Genomic DNA, 12,739 nt, shown 5'->3' with positions numbered 1-12,739 from the left:
CCACTAGCCTCAGTGCCCCTCTGCACAACACCACTAGCCTCAGTGCCTCTCTGCACAACACCACTAGCCTCAGTGCCTCTCTGCACAACACCACTAGCCTCAGTGCCTCTCTGCACAACACCACTAGTCTCAGTGCCTCTCTGCACAACACCACTAGCCTCAGTGCCTCTCTGCACAACACCACTAGCCTCAGTGCCTCTCTGCACAACACCACTAGCCTCAGTGCCTCTCTGCACAACACCACTAGCCTCAGTGCCTCTCTGCACAACACCACTAGCCTCAGTGCCTCTCTGCACAACACCACTAGCCTCAGTGCCTATCTCCAGGACACCACTACACTCTGAAAGTGCAGAAAATGAATTATGTAGAACAACAGACTGTGCAATATGCCTTTTATCCACAACTCCAAGTCTACCAGATCCTACAGTAATCCATCTGCCATTCCTAGTATGTCTCTGCGGCAATGGCTTTGCAGCAGTTCCAGCCTGAATTTGTTTACCAGATAATTTACAAATCTCAGACTTCAAAAATACAATCTCCTGCCGCAAGATAGAGAACTGTCTACAGATTAGACAACAACCAAACCTCCAAAAAGTGGAACGTGAAACAAATGCAAAGCAACTATTACACTGAACTAAGTCTGCCATTCCAATGAGGCGAATAATGTAAATCAAACAAATTTTACCTTTTTTTTTTTTATTTATCCTCCTGGATACCTCAGATTACCTCCAGGTTATCTCCAGAATATCTCCAACCACACACACACTTAGAAGCAACACTCTCCAGAATATCTCCAACCACACACACACTTAGAAGCAACACTCTCCAGAATATCTCCAACCACACACACACTTAGAAGCAACACTTAGATGAAGCAACCAAGCTCTATTAGCCAAGCTAATGACAACTACCCTTATATACTCATAAAATCACCTCCCACTAGGAATGTTTAACACCTGGGTAGGCCTCTGCTTATTAGCAAACAATAGCTAATTTAAATAGCAATCAATAGCAAGTAGCAACCTAATCAAATCAAATGCCTTATAATTACCAACAGGAAATCAAACCTTGTGCAATCAGTAACCTTTTCCTACAGATGAATCTTACCTGTAACAGTAAAAAAGAAAACTCTTAGCACAACTCTTAGACAGTTGAAGCTTCTGTAAAACTCTCCAGAATATCTCCAACCACACACACACTTAGAAGCAACACTTAGATGAAGCAACCAAGCTCTATTAGCCAAGCTAATGACAACAGCCCTTATATACTCCTCAAATCACCTCCCACGAGGAATGTTTAAGACCTGGGCAGGCCTCTGCTTATTAGCAAACAATAGCTAATTTAAATAGCAATCAATAGCAAGTAGCAACCTAATCAAATCAAATGCCTTATAATTACCAACAGGTAATTAGTCCTCCAGATAAAATCCTCAGGGGAACAGATGAGAAGGTCCAAGATTATAGTAAAAAAAACACGTATTATTAATGAACAAAATGGTAAAATAATAAAATGTTAATACCACACTTGATTTCCATGCTTTAGAGAAATATAATTAATTCTTAATTAACAAAAAAAAAACAGAATTTGTTTTGTTTTCTTTTTTTTCGAATTTATTCCAAAGCACTTTAACCCCTTAAGTCCGGAGGGCGTACTATTACGTCCTTTTAAAAGCGGCTCTAAACGCCGCCGGACGTAATAGTACGCCCTCCGTTTTTTAGTAACTTACCCGGTCGCTGGCGGTCCCACGCCGGCGATCGCGGTTCGGGGGACTCCCAGGGAGCCCCCCGCGGCACGTCCGCCCTCCAGGAGCCCTCCCGGCCATGTGAGAGTGAGGTCCTTGCGAGGACCTCACAATCACATGGCCGGTATAGCTGCCTGCTGCATTGCCAGCAGGGGGACCAACTGTAATGACAGTTGGTCCCCCTGCTGGCTGAAAATCAAATAAAAAATGTTTAAAACAGTGTAAAAAAAAAAAATTATATACTTAGATCATATATATATATTATATATATATGATCTAAGTATATATATACACATATACATACACACACATACACCGTCTAGGTGTATTTTAATATTAATATATATATAATTATATATATATATTAATATCAAATTACACGTAGACTGATACTGATTAAATATATATATAATTATTGTTATATATATATTTATAAATAATATAAAAAAAAATAATATGTAAATACGTAAAAAAATTAAATAAAAAAAATAATTAAAAATAAAATATTAAAAAATATATAGATGTGTTTTATTTCGTTCTAACTGTATTCTGATATTAATATATATATATTTATATCAAAATACACTTATAACGAAATAATATATATATATCTATATACATAAATATATACGTATATATCACTATATATATACCTATATATAAAGAAAAATATAAAAAAAAAATATATATATATATACGTATATATACACATATGTATATATATACATATATTAATTCTACACATATATTTATGTAATAATTTTACATAATTAGGTATCCTAATTAATTACAATTAGCGGGACCTGCCTGACCACCCATGCCGAAAGTATAGGGAATTTAATTTGCTAGCACTATATTTAACCCTATAACTTTCCAAGACACCATAAAACCTGTACATGGGGGGTACTGTTTTACTCGGGAGACTTCGCTGAACACAAATATTAGTGTTTCAAAACAGTAAAATGTATTACAACCATGATATCGCCAGTAAAAGTGACGTTTTTTGCATTTTTCACGCACAAACAGCACTTACAGGGACGATATTATTGCTGCAATACTTTTTACTGTTTTGAAACACAAATATTTGTGTTCAGCGAAGTCTCCTGAGTACAACAGTACCCCTCATGTACAGGTTTTATGGTGTTTTCAAAAATTACAGCGTCAAATATAAGGCTTGTGTTTAATTTTTTTCACATTAAAATTCGCCAGATTGCTTACGTTGCCTTTATGACCCTATGGTAGCCCAAGAATGAAAATTACCCCTATGATGGCATACCATTTGCAATAGTAGACAACCAAAGGTATTGCAAATGGGGTATGTCCAGTCTTTTTTAGTAGCCACTTAGTCACAAACACTGGCCAAAATTGGCGTTTTTTGCATTTTTCACACACAAACAAATACAAACGCTAACTTTGGCCAGTGTTTGTGACCAAATGGCTACTAAAAAAGACTGGACATCGCTTATTTGCAATACCTTGGGTCGTCTACTATTGCAAATGGTATGCCATTATGGGTGTAAATTTATTTCCTGGGCTACTATACAGTCTCAAAGGCAACGTAACCAATCTGGCGAATTTCAATTTCAAATGTAACACGCTATATTTGACCCTGTAACTTCCCAAAACACCATAAAACCTGTACATAGGGGGTACTGTTTTACACGTGAGACTTTGCTGAATACAAATATGTGTATTTTATTGCAGTAAAAGCAAACAGTATTATGACATTGACAGTTAAAATGTCATGAAGAACGAAAAAAATAAAAAAAAATCTTATTTTCTCCCATTTTTTTCATATTAAATTATGTTTCATAGCCAAATATTTGATATTAAATGAAAGCCCTGTTTCCCCTGAATAAAATGATATATAATAAGTGGGGGTGCATTTAATATGAAAGAGGTGAATTACGGTTGGACAGACATATAGCGCAAATGCCAGGTTTTGTTTACGTTTTGTTTCGTTCACAACTTGTACATTTGGCTGCGGTGTTAAGGGGTTAAACCCATGTGTTTATTTTCTAGTTTCAGTGATACTTTTTGACTTGTTCCTGTGTTCTCTGGTATTAACCTTTTGCAGCTTTCTGAAATTTCCCTGAGGCACTGACAGGCTGCTCACTCGCAGTTCCTAAACTAAATAGATACTTCATGGTACTATGAGTTGGGAGCTAAGTAGTCCACTATTTGGCAATAAACAAGTTAATGTTTTTTTGTGACTTACATTGCATCTATTTGAGAGATAAAAACAAATTCTGCCATCATGATGACAAATCAAGTTTGTGTGTGGTGGTAGAATATAAATAACCTAGCATAAGCAAGTTAGACATTACTTCAAAGCCTAAAGAACGTGCTTATATTGGTAGAGAGCAGATAATGACCTGAAAGGTCAGTCAGTATGACAGACTCACACACCTTTTTACTGCACTTAACTTTTTGAGTAATATGTTCTTTGTAGCCTCAAAGAACCCCAACCCCTACAAATGCCTGTAGTGGTTGTGGTGCCAGTAGTCCTTAGGCGTCTCCCTTTTGTAAATAGTCAAACCATTTTAAAATGGTTTGAATTTTTACCTGGAGTCCCCTGGGCATCTCTACCAGCCTCCAATACTTCCTGTAGATACCTGGAAGTTCCTAATCAGGAGCTTTGGTTAGCTCTCAAAAGCTAATCCCTGTGGATCAGGGCTAGCTCATTGGTTGATTGTCAGCTTATTTATCACAGTCCATGAGTTAAACTCTGCACTGCTGGGCTTAACTCCGATAGAGAACTTCACTTCCAACTCTCTGTTTGAAGTAGTGGGCCCTAAGTAAGAAGTCATACATTCTAAAATGGTTTGACTACTTCCAAATGGGCAGTCCAGTGTTTAGAATTAATGAGAAACCCCTTGTGCTTCTTCCTAGATATCTTAAAGGAACACAGTAAATTAGTTCACTGTAGTAGTTATGGTTCCAAGAGTGCTCTGGCAGTCCAGACTATTGTAAATAGTCGAACAGTTTTAGAACAGTTTGACTTTTTTTCCTGGATTCTGCTGGGATGTTCCCCACTAGTGATGTCCCGAACGGTTCGCTGGCGAATAGTTCCTGGTGAACATAGCGTGTTCGCGTTCGCCACGGATGGCGAACATATGCGATGTTCATTCTGCCCCCTATTTTTTTTTGTGGTCTTTCAGCCAAATTTACTAATACTAAGTAAAAATTACTTAGTATTAGTAAATTGTGCCCCTACTCGCAATACCGCGAGTAGGGGCATGTCTATTAAACAGTGAGCAGCCTGTGACAGAAAAAAAAGAAAGGGTCCCCCCTCCCTGAGCGGGTGGGAGCCCCTAAAGTAAAAAAAGGGGGAAGGACCTATTGTCCTCCCCCCTGGCTCCCACCCCTGAGCGGTGGGTGGGGGCCCTAAATACCAATAGGGGGGACCTATTGTCCTCCCCCCCGGCACCCACCCCTGAGCGGCGGGTGGGGGCCCTAAATACCAATAGTGGGGGGACCTATTGTCCTCCCCCCGGCCCCCACCCCACCTGGCTCAGAGCACTCTGATTGGTGGGTTTAAGCCATCCAATCAGAATGCTCTGACAGGTAAATGAAGAGACTGACAGGTAAGGAAATGAAGACAAGGCATTAATACTACGTTTCATTTACCTGAAACAGAAGCACCACTGCATACAAATAGTGGTTGACTATTTGAAGAGAACTGTTTTAAATATAATTTGTTTTCTCTTAAAAGTTTTTAATCAGTTTAACTGCTTCCACTGCTTCTCCAACTAATAGAAAAAACATATACATTAGAAATAGCTTAAAGCGTAACATGAAATGCAAGAGTTATTGATATAACAATACATTCTTCATACTTTCTTCTTTTACACAGTTTATGAACATTTTAATATATGTTAGAATGGCATGCAAGTGCATCCGAGCTAGGCTTCTGTGTTTCTAATAAAAAAAAGTATTTAGGACAATTAAAAGTGACATCAGGCCCATTTGGTGTGTTTTATTCTAGCTAAAAATTAATCCCATAAAGACCTAGCTCTGGGTACAACTTCTTCGAAAAGATGCATAGGAACTTGTGCCAAGTACCTCTTTTGCCCATCTGTGCTGAATCAGACATCTGGTCACACTTGGCCCACATACCCATATCAGTGTAAAGCATTGCAGATTTGTTATGTCAACTGTTCACAGTCCATTGCGCTATGAAATCAGATTCACAGTACTGCACCTTTGAAGGCAAATAGAAGACTACAATTAAGGAGCTTTGAGGGATTTTTGGTTACAAGGGAGGTAGGTATATTTCATAGTTTTGGCTTGGCGATACAAAACATTTAACACATCAAAGACAGCCAGGCACTGGCCTATGAAAAATCAATAGAAGTATTTGAAATAAAAAAATAAATGTGTTCTCTATTAGTGCAGTATTGGCTTCAGTCTATGCCTAAAGATAGAAAACGAGATATCTGCTACGTACTTTTCATTAAATCAGTCCTTGACCTTCTTTAAATTCTATGGGGAAATATTAGATGGATATTCAATGTTAACTCCTTGACTTTGTATTTGTTTTACATAGGGAAATAGTGTGGTTAATCCATCAGAGGTCTAGAAAGCTATTCATGTATATATTAAAAATATACAAAAATCAATATCTGTCATCCTGAAGATCTGTTTCATTTTACTTTAAGGCAAAGTTCCGAAGTGCCAAAGTGCTTTAGATTTATGAAAATTGGCAAAACAAGAGAGAGGGAGGGAAAATTACGTGAATGATGACAAGAATCTTGACTAATAAGCTAATTCCTGGCACTAGGAGCCCTATAGATGTGTAAGTGGTTGTGGTGGCAGTCCGGACACTGAGAGCACTATAGATGTGTAAGTGTTTGTGGTGGCAGTCCGGGCACTGGGAGCCCTGTAGATGTGTAAGTGCACCTGAACTGTTTTTTAGAGCTCCAGCACATACTGTCCACATGACACCAGTGGGGATCCCATGTTGTGCCGTGGGTTTCTTAGACATCCATTTTGTTATGAACCCACGACATTATCTCAACGACAAATCAAAACTAGCTTTCCTGATCAACCACCTTTTAGATAGAGCATTGGCATGGGCTAATCCTATTTGGGAACCCAGTTCCTCTATTGCTTACATCTATGCTGAGTTCCTCAAAAAATCTTTCGACATTCCAGGCAGAGTCAATTCTGCAGGTAAATCCTTGGTCTGTGGCTGATTTTGCTATAGAATTCTGAACCCTAGCATCAGAGGTAGTATGGAACAATGGATCCCTAGTGACAGCCTTTCAGGAGGGTTTTTGAAAACAAAACAATAATATCACCACAATCACGTGTGAATAGTGTGAAATAAGTATGCAATATACTTATCAGGTAAATCAAGTGGACAGCCTCCAAAGGATCACTTCCCAGGTAGTGATCTTTTGGGCAGAATACAAGCAAAACACATAATCTAGAAATTATATCTCTAGTTTTCTTTTTTTCTTTTTTGACATCATTCAATCAAAGATTAATTCTTTAAAGTGACAGTGAATCTATTAAAGTGAACATGTGCAACAATTGATGAGGTTTATGCCTTTATTGGGGCCAAAAAAGACACTTAAGAAAAGAATTCCCTAGCTGTCTGGAAAACTCCAATACCTAAGGCCAAGTGAGAGGCCGGTCTTGGGTGTAATTAAATTATTTTCTTCCAATTTAACAACATGACTCATGATATCTGTCGTTCTACATGTCAATAACAAATCTATCAAAACCAATGCCTTTATCGATTCAGGGGCTGCAGATAATTTAATAGATCAATGTTTTGCTGACACAGCTGCCTTTTCTTTGATCCAAAAGGCAACACCCTTGGCCGTTGAGGCCATAGATGGTACACGGTTAGACAAGCCACTTGTCACGCATGAAACACAAGAAATGTGTATGTCTGTTGGTGTCTTGCACAAAGAACAGATAACATTTCAGATTTTGCATTCTCCTTCTTGTTCTATTGTTTTAGGCTTTATCCGGTTGGTAAAACATAACCCTGTTATCGATTGGGAGAGATCTAAAATATTATCTTCATGCCAGAAATGTCATTTAAACTGTCTAACACATGTACATCCTGTATACACTCTTAATGTGCCTACAACCTCTGCTTTATCTGCTTCCATACCCCTGCAATATGCAGACCTTGGTGAAGTATTCGAGAAAAGAGAGGCTGATAAGCTGCCTCCTTATTGTCCATATGACTGTGCCATAGATTTATTGTCCAGCACTATGCCTCTTAAGGGCAGGGTTTATCAAGTCTGTGAAAGGAAAAATGTTATTATGGAGGAGTATATCCAGGAATCGCTGGGAAAGGGTTTCATTAGAAGATCTTCATCTCTTGCTGAAGCAGGTTTCTTTTTTGTATCCAATAAAGAGGGTGACTTGAGACCATGTATAACTTACAGTGGTTTAAATAGGATTACAATCTGTAATGCTTACCTGTCACGGCGCGCATTGTTGTGGCGGCATTCCCAAATGCAAAGGGGAATGTCGCCGGGTATCTTAACTTTCTGGCTGAACGGCGGGCACGTCTCGGTCTGGCTGCATTCCCACATGATTGATTGATCTGTGGGTGTTCCCCACACACAAGCCCATGAACACATGATTCCCTGCAGCCAATCAGGGAGTGACTTATACTATTTAAACCTGTTTTGTCCATTTCCCTGTGCCCTGTCGTGGTTTCCATTGTGGTTATCCGAGAGCGCGTTCCTGGTATTGATTCTATTGACCATCCAATCTCTGTATTCCTTGACCTTTGTCTTGGCTCCTAACTATTCTCAATTCTCCATTCCTTGACTCTTGGTTTGTTCATCATTTCTGTGATTTCTGTCTTGTGTTTTTTTTTTCCTTTATACGCTAAATTCGGCCATTCTAAGGCCCGGTAATACGTCTTAGGATTTTCCATTATATCTACATAAATTCTGCATATTGGGCATAAGCTATTCCTGACATTATCCCATTCCACTCATAACCAAACTGTTTATCGTATTAAGGGGTCTAGGTTTTTTACCAAATTAGATCTAAGAGGAGTCTATAATCTTGTGAGAATAAAACAAGGTGATAAATGGTAGACATCAGTGGGCATTATGAATGTTTGGTGATGCCTTTTGGTCTATGTAATGCCCCTGCTGTCTTCCAAGATCTAATAAATGATTCTACCTTTGTGTGCTGTTGTGTACTTCGATGACATCCTCATCCATTCATCTGATCTCCAAACACATCATCAGCATGTTAGGAAGGTATTAACCAGATTGCTCCAAAATGGATTGTAATGTATATTCGAGAAATGTCTTTTCGATCAAACTACAGTACAATGTCTAGGTTATGTCATCAGGTATAAAGGTTTATGTCATCAGTGATAAAGGTTTTAGTATGGATCCTACCAAACTAGAAGCTATTACGTCCTGGGCTCTTCCACCCAAGGACTTAAGGCCATTCAACGATTCACTGGGTTTTCTAATAATTCTGGGAAATTTATTAAAAAAATTATCTTCTATAATAAGCCCCATTACTCACATGACCAAAAAGGTGCTAATCCGAGTGCAAATCATAAGCTTAATGCCTTCCAAGTCTTGAAAGTACCATTTTCCAAAGCTCCTATGTTAATACATCCTGATCCACCGTTACCTTTAATACCATAGGTAGACACTCCTGAATCCAGTGTACGGGCAGTTCTTTCTCAAAGAATGACTCCTAAAGATCCCCTGCACCCATATTGTTTCTTTTCAAAGAAATTATCAGACTTTAAAAATAAACTATGATATAGGTAACAGGGAATTTCTAGCTATAGTATTAGTATTTAAGGAATGGAGACACTTACTAGAGGGTTCCAAATATCCTATTGTGGTAATAACGGGTCACAAAACCTCTCTTATATAGCTGAGGCTACACGTTTGTCTTCTAGACAAGCAAGATGGCCCCTATTATTGTCACGCTTTCAATACTCAATTACATACAGATCTGGCTATCACAGTGTTAAAGCAGATGTTATCTCCAGACAATTAGAACCACTGGAAACACTGGAAACCACTGGAAATAACACCCACTGAAACTAAGACCATTTTACCCCGTTCCAACATCATTGCTGCCACTTGCCTTACTGTTTCTTCCCTTTTACTAGGCCATATTAATTCATACCGGAGTCAGGTACCTCTCTATAAACCTGCTGATTTATTATATGCCAAAGAAAGGGACTGAAAGGAAGTATTGTCTTTATTTCATGATTCCAAGATAGCCGGTCATCAGGTTTTGGTGGCCTTCTTCTCTGAAAGAAATCAAGGAGTATGTACAGGCATGCTAAGTCTGTACACAATCTAAATCTATGTTTCAAAAAACAGCTTGTCTTCTTTTGCCTCTGTCCATCCCTAAGATGCCATGGACACATCTTTTTATAGATTTTATTGTAGATTCTTCTCCCTCTGAAGGTTGTACAGTCATTTGTATGGTCACAGACAGGTTTTCCAAGATGGCCCACTTTATTCCCTTGAAAAAAACTCCCCTTTGCTGCTCAACTAGCCAACATATTTGCTTAGGAAATATTCCGATTACACGGTATAGTGGTTGACATAGTCTCTGACAGTGGTCCTTAGTTTATCTCCAAATTCTGGAGGGGTTTCTATGCAGAGATGGGAGTCACACTTTCCTTCTCTTCAGCCTATCACCCTTAATCTAATGGTGCTGCTGAAAGGGCAAATCAATTTCTATAACTGTACTTGCACTGCTTTACTAATGAACTCCAAGATAATTGGTCTGGTCTGCTCCCATGGGCTGAGTTTGCTAGGAACTCAGTTAGTCATGCCTCTACAGGACTTAGTCCTTTCATGGTGGCTTATGGTGTTCAACCAAGCATCCTTACTGGTGTGTTTTCAGATAAGGGAATACCTGCTTTGCCCCTTGCTACTTTAAGAGATATGTGGCAGCAGGTCCAGCATGCCTTGTCTCATGCAGCCATGTCCCAGAAACGATTCGCTGAACGCCTCAGGGCTGCGGCTCCGAGCTATGTTCCGGGTAATAGGGTGTGGGTATCTACGTGTTCCTTCGAGGAAAATGGTCCTTGTAAGGTTTTGCACAGGATCAATCCTTTCTCTTATTCCTTGAAATTACCTTCCTTCCTGCACATCCCTAATTCCTTCCTTTTACATCTCTTCTCAAACCCTTGCTGTACAACAGGTTCACCAAGCCTATCATTCATTCTGGCCCCATCCGTGCTGTCTCCAGTGAGGAATATGAGGTGCATTCTCTTGTTGACTCTAGATTTTCTCATGGTGCCTTGAGGTACTTGGTCCACTGGAAAGGTTATGGTCCTGAGGAATGCTCCTGGGTCTCTTCTTCTGATGTGCATGTACCTAGCTGTGTACATGCTTTTCATGCTCGGTTTCCTCTGAAGCCTTCTGCTTCCTGGCAGTCCTCTGGGGGGGTCATGTCAGGTTTCCTGCCTGCTTACCTCCCACCGAAGCTCAGATCCCATCCAGCATTCCATCCGAAAAACCACCGAATTCGGCACATGAAAATGACGTCAGAGGTCAGATTAAGAAGGTCAAGTACTTTCCACAAATAGTGATCAATTCCAAAGAGAATTGCACCAATTAGAAGTAAGTGATGCCTATTTATACTTACCTCTCTCATTCCTTGTTGCCCTGTTGTGGTTTTTGGTAGCCCAATAGAGCGCTCCTCTTGTGATATCTGGTTATATTATCTGGCTCTTGCCTTATGTTTACCCTGTCTTCTCTACTCCTTTTGACCTCGGCTTGTTACTGACTCTGTAACTGGTATACAGATTTTCGTTTAGTTATTCTGTCTGTGTGTTTAGGTTCTAGTATTCCTGACACCTATAGTGTTAAAACCACCATTTAGGAGGCTTGCTCCCTCCTTTCCCCCCTGCCTCGTTGCCCACAGGTCTGCAGGCTCTGGCCCCATTTCTGATCTGTCTCTTTGGCTGACATCATCATAGTTAAAGCATTGGATTTGCTGATATCGGCAACGAGGCAGACATGGCCACATACCACCCTTCCCAATCAGCATCTCCTCAAAGCAGCTCTACGAGGAATGTTCAGAGTCTCCATGCACTGAATGTGCATGCAGCACACTGTGTAGCACTGATCCAGGAAGAACCTTCAGTGGCTATCTGAGGAGTGGCCACTGGAGGTGTCCTTAGGTTTTAATGTAAACACTGCCTTTTCTATGAAAAGACAGTGTTTACTGCAAAAGGCCTACAGGGACAGGCTATACTTATCAATTCAGCTACATTACGCTTGTTCTGGTAACTATAGTGTCCCTTTAAGCATTTGATTAGACTGTGTGCATATTTATAAATACAAACCTGAATCTGTTCAAAGGCAAAGGTTTACAGATGAATCAATAATCAAAAGTGTTCCATTGGTTTTAACCTATTTATGGCTCTTTTAAACTTTGGGCTTCTTTAGAATCTTGTGCGTAAATAGCTACTGTAAAATGCTGCTAGTAATACCAACCAGTAGCATGTAACCAGGGCCAGACTGGCCCACCGGGATACCGGGAAATTTCCCGGTGGGCCACAGAACTTGGGACCGGGGAGAGAGCCCTACTGCCTAATTATGAAGGGAGGGGCTCGGGGCCGGTGCGGCCGCATTGACTATGCGGCGGCTGGAAGGAGCACTACAGGTAGGGAGCTTTCTGACACCCAAGCTCCGCCCCCAATCTCAAGCCCTGCCCCCATCTCAAGCTGCTGACTTCAGGGTAGGAAGAGGGCAGGAAATTAATGTCTCACCTCCCAGGGCTTCCACAGCAGCAGCCTGCAATGCTAGGTTGGCTTCAAATATACTGCAGCTAGTGAGTGAGAGTGTGTGTGTGTGTGTTTGTCAGTGTGAATGTCTGCAGTAAGCATGTAAGTGTGCCATTGAGCATGTCTGTAGTAAGTATGTATGTGTGTCAGTGAGCATGTCTGTAGTAAGCATGTATGTGTGTCAGTGAGCATGTCTGTAGTAAGCATGTATGTGTGTCAGTGAGCATGTTGTC

The sequence above is a fragment of the Pelobates fuscus genome, chromosome 6, assembly GCF_036172605.1.
Source record: "Pelobates fuscus isolate aPelFus1 chromosome 6, aPelFus1.pri, whole genome shotgun sequence".
Lineage (NCBI taxonomy): Eukaryota > Metazoa > Chordata > Amphibia > Anura > Pelobatidae > Pelobates > Pelobates fuscus.
This window is presented reverse-complemented; position numbering follows the sequence as displayed.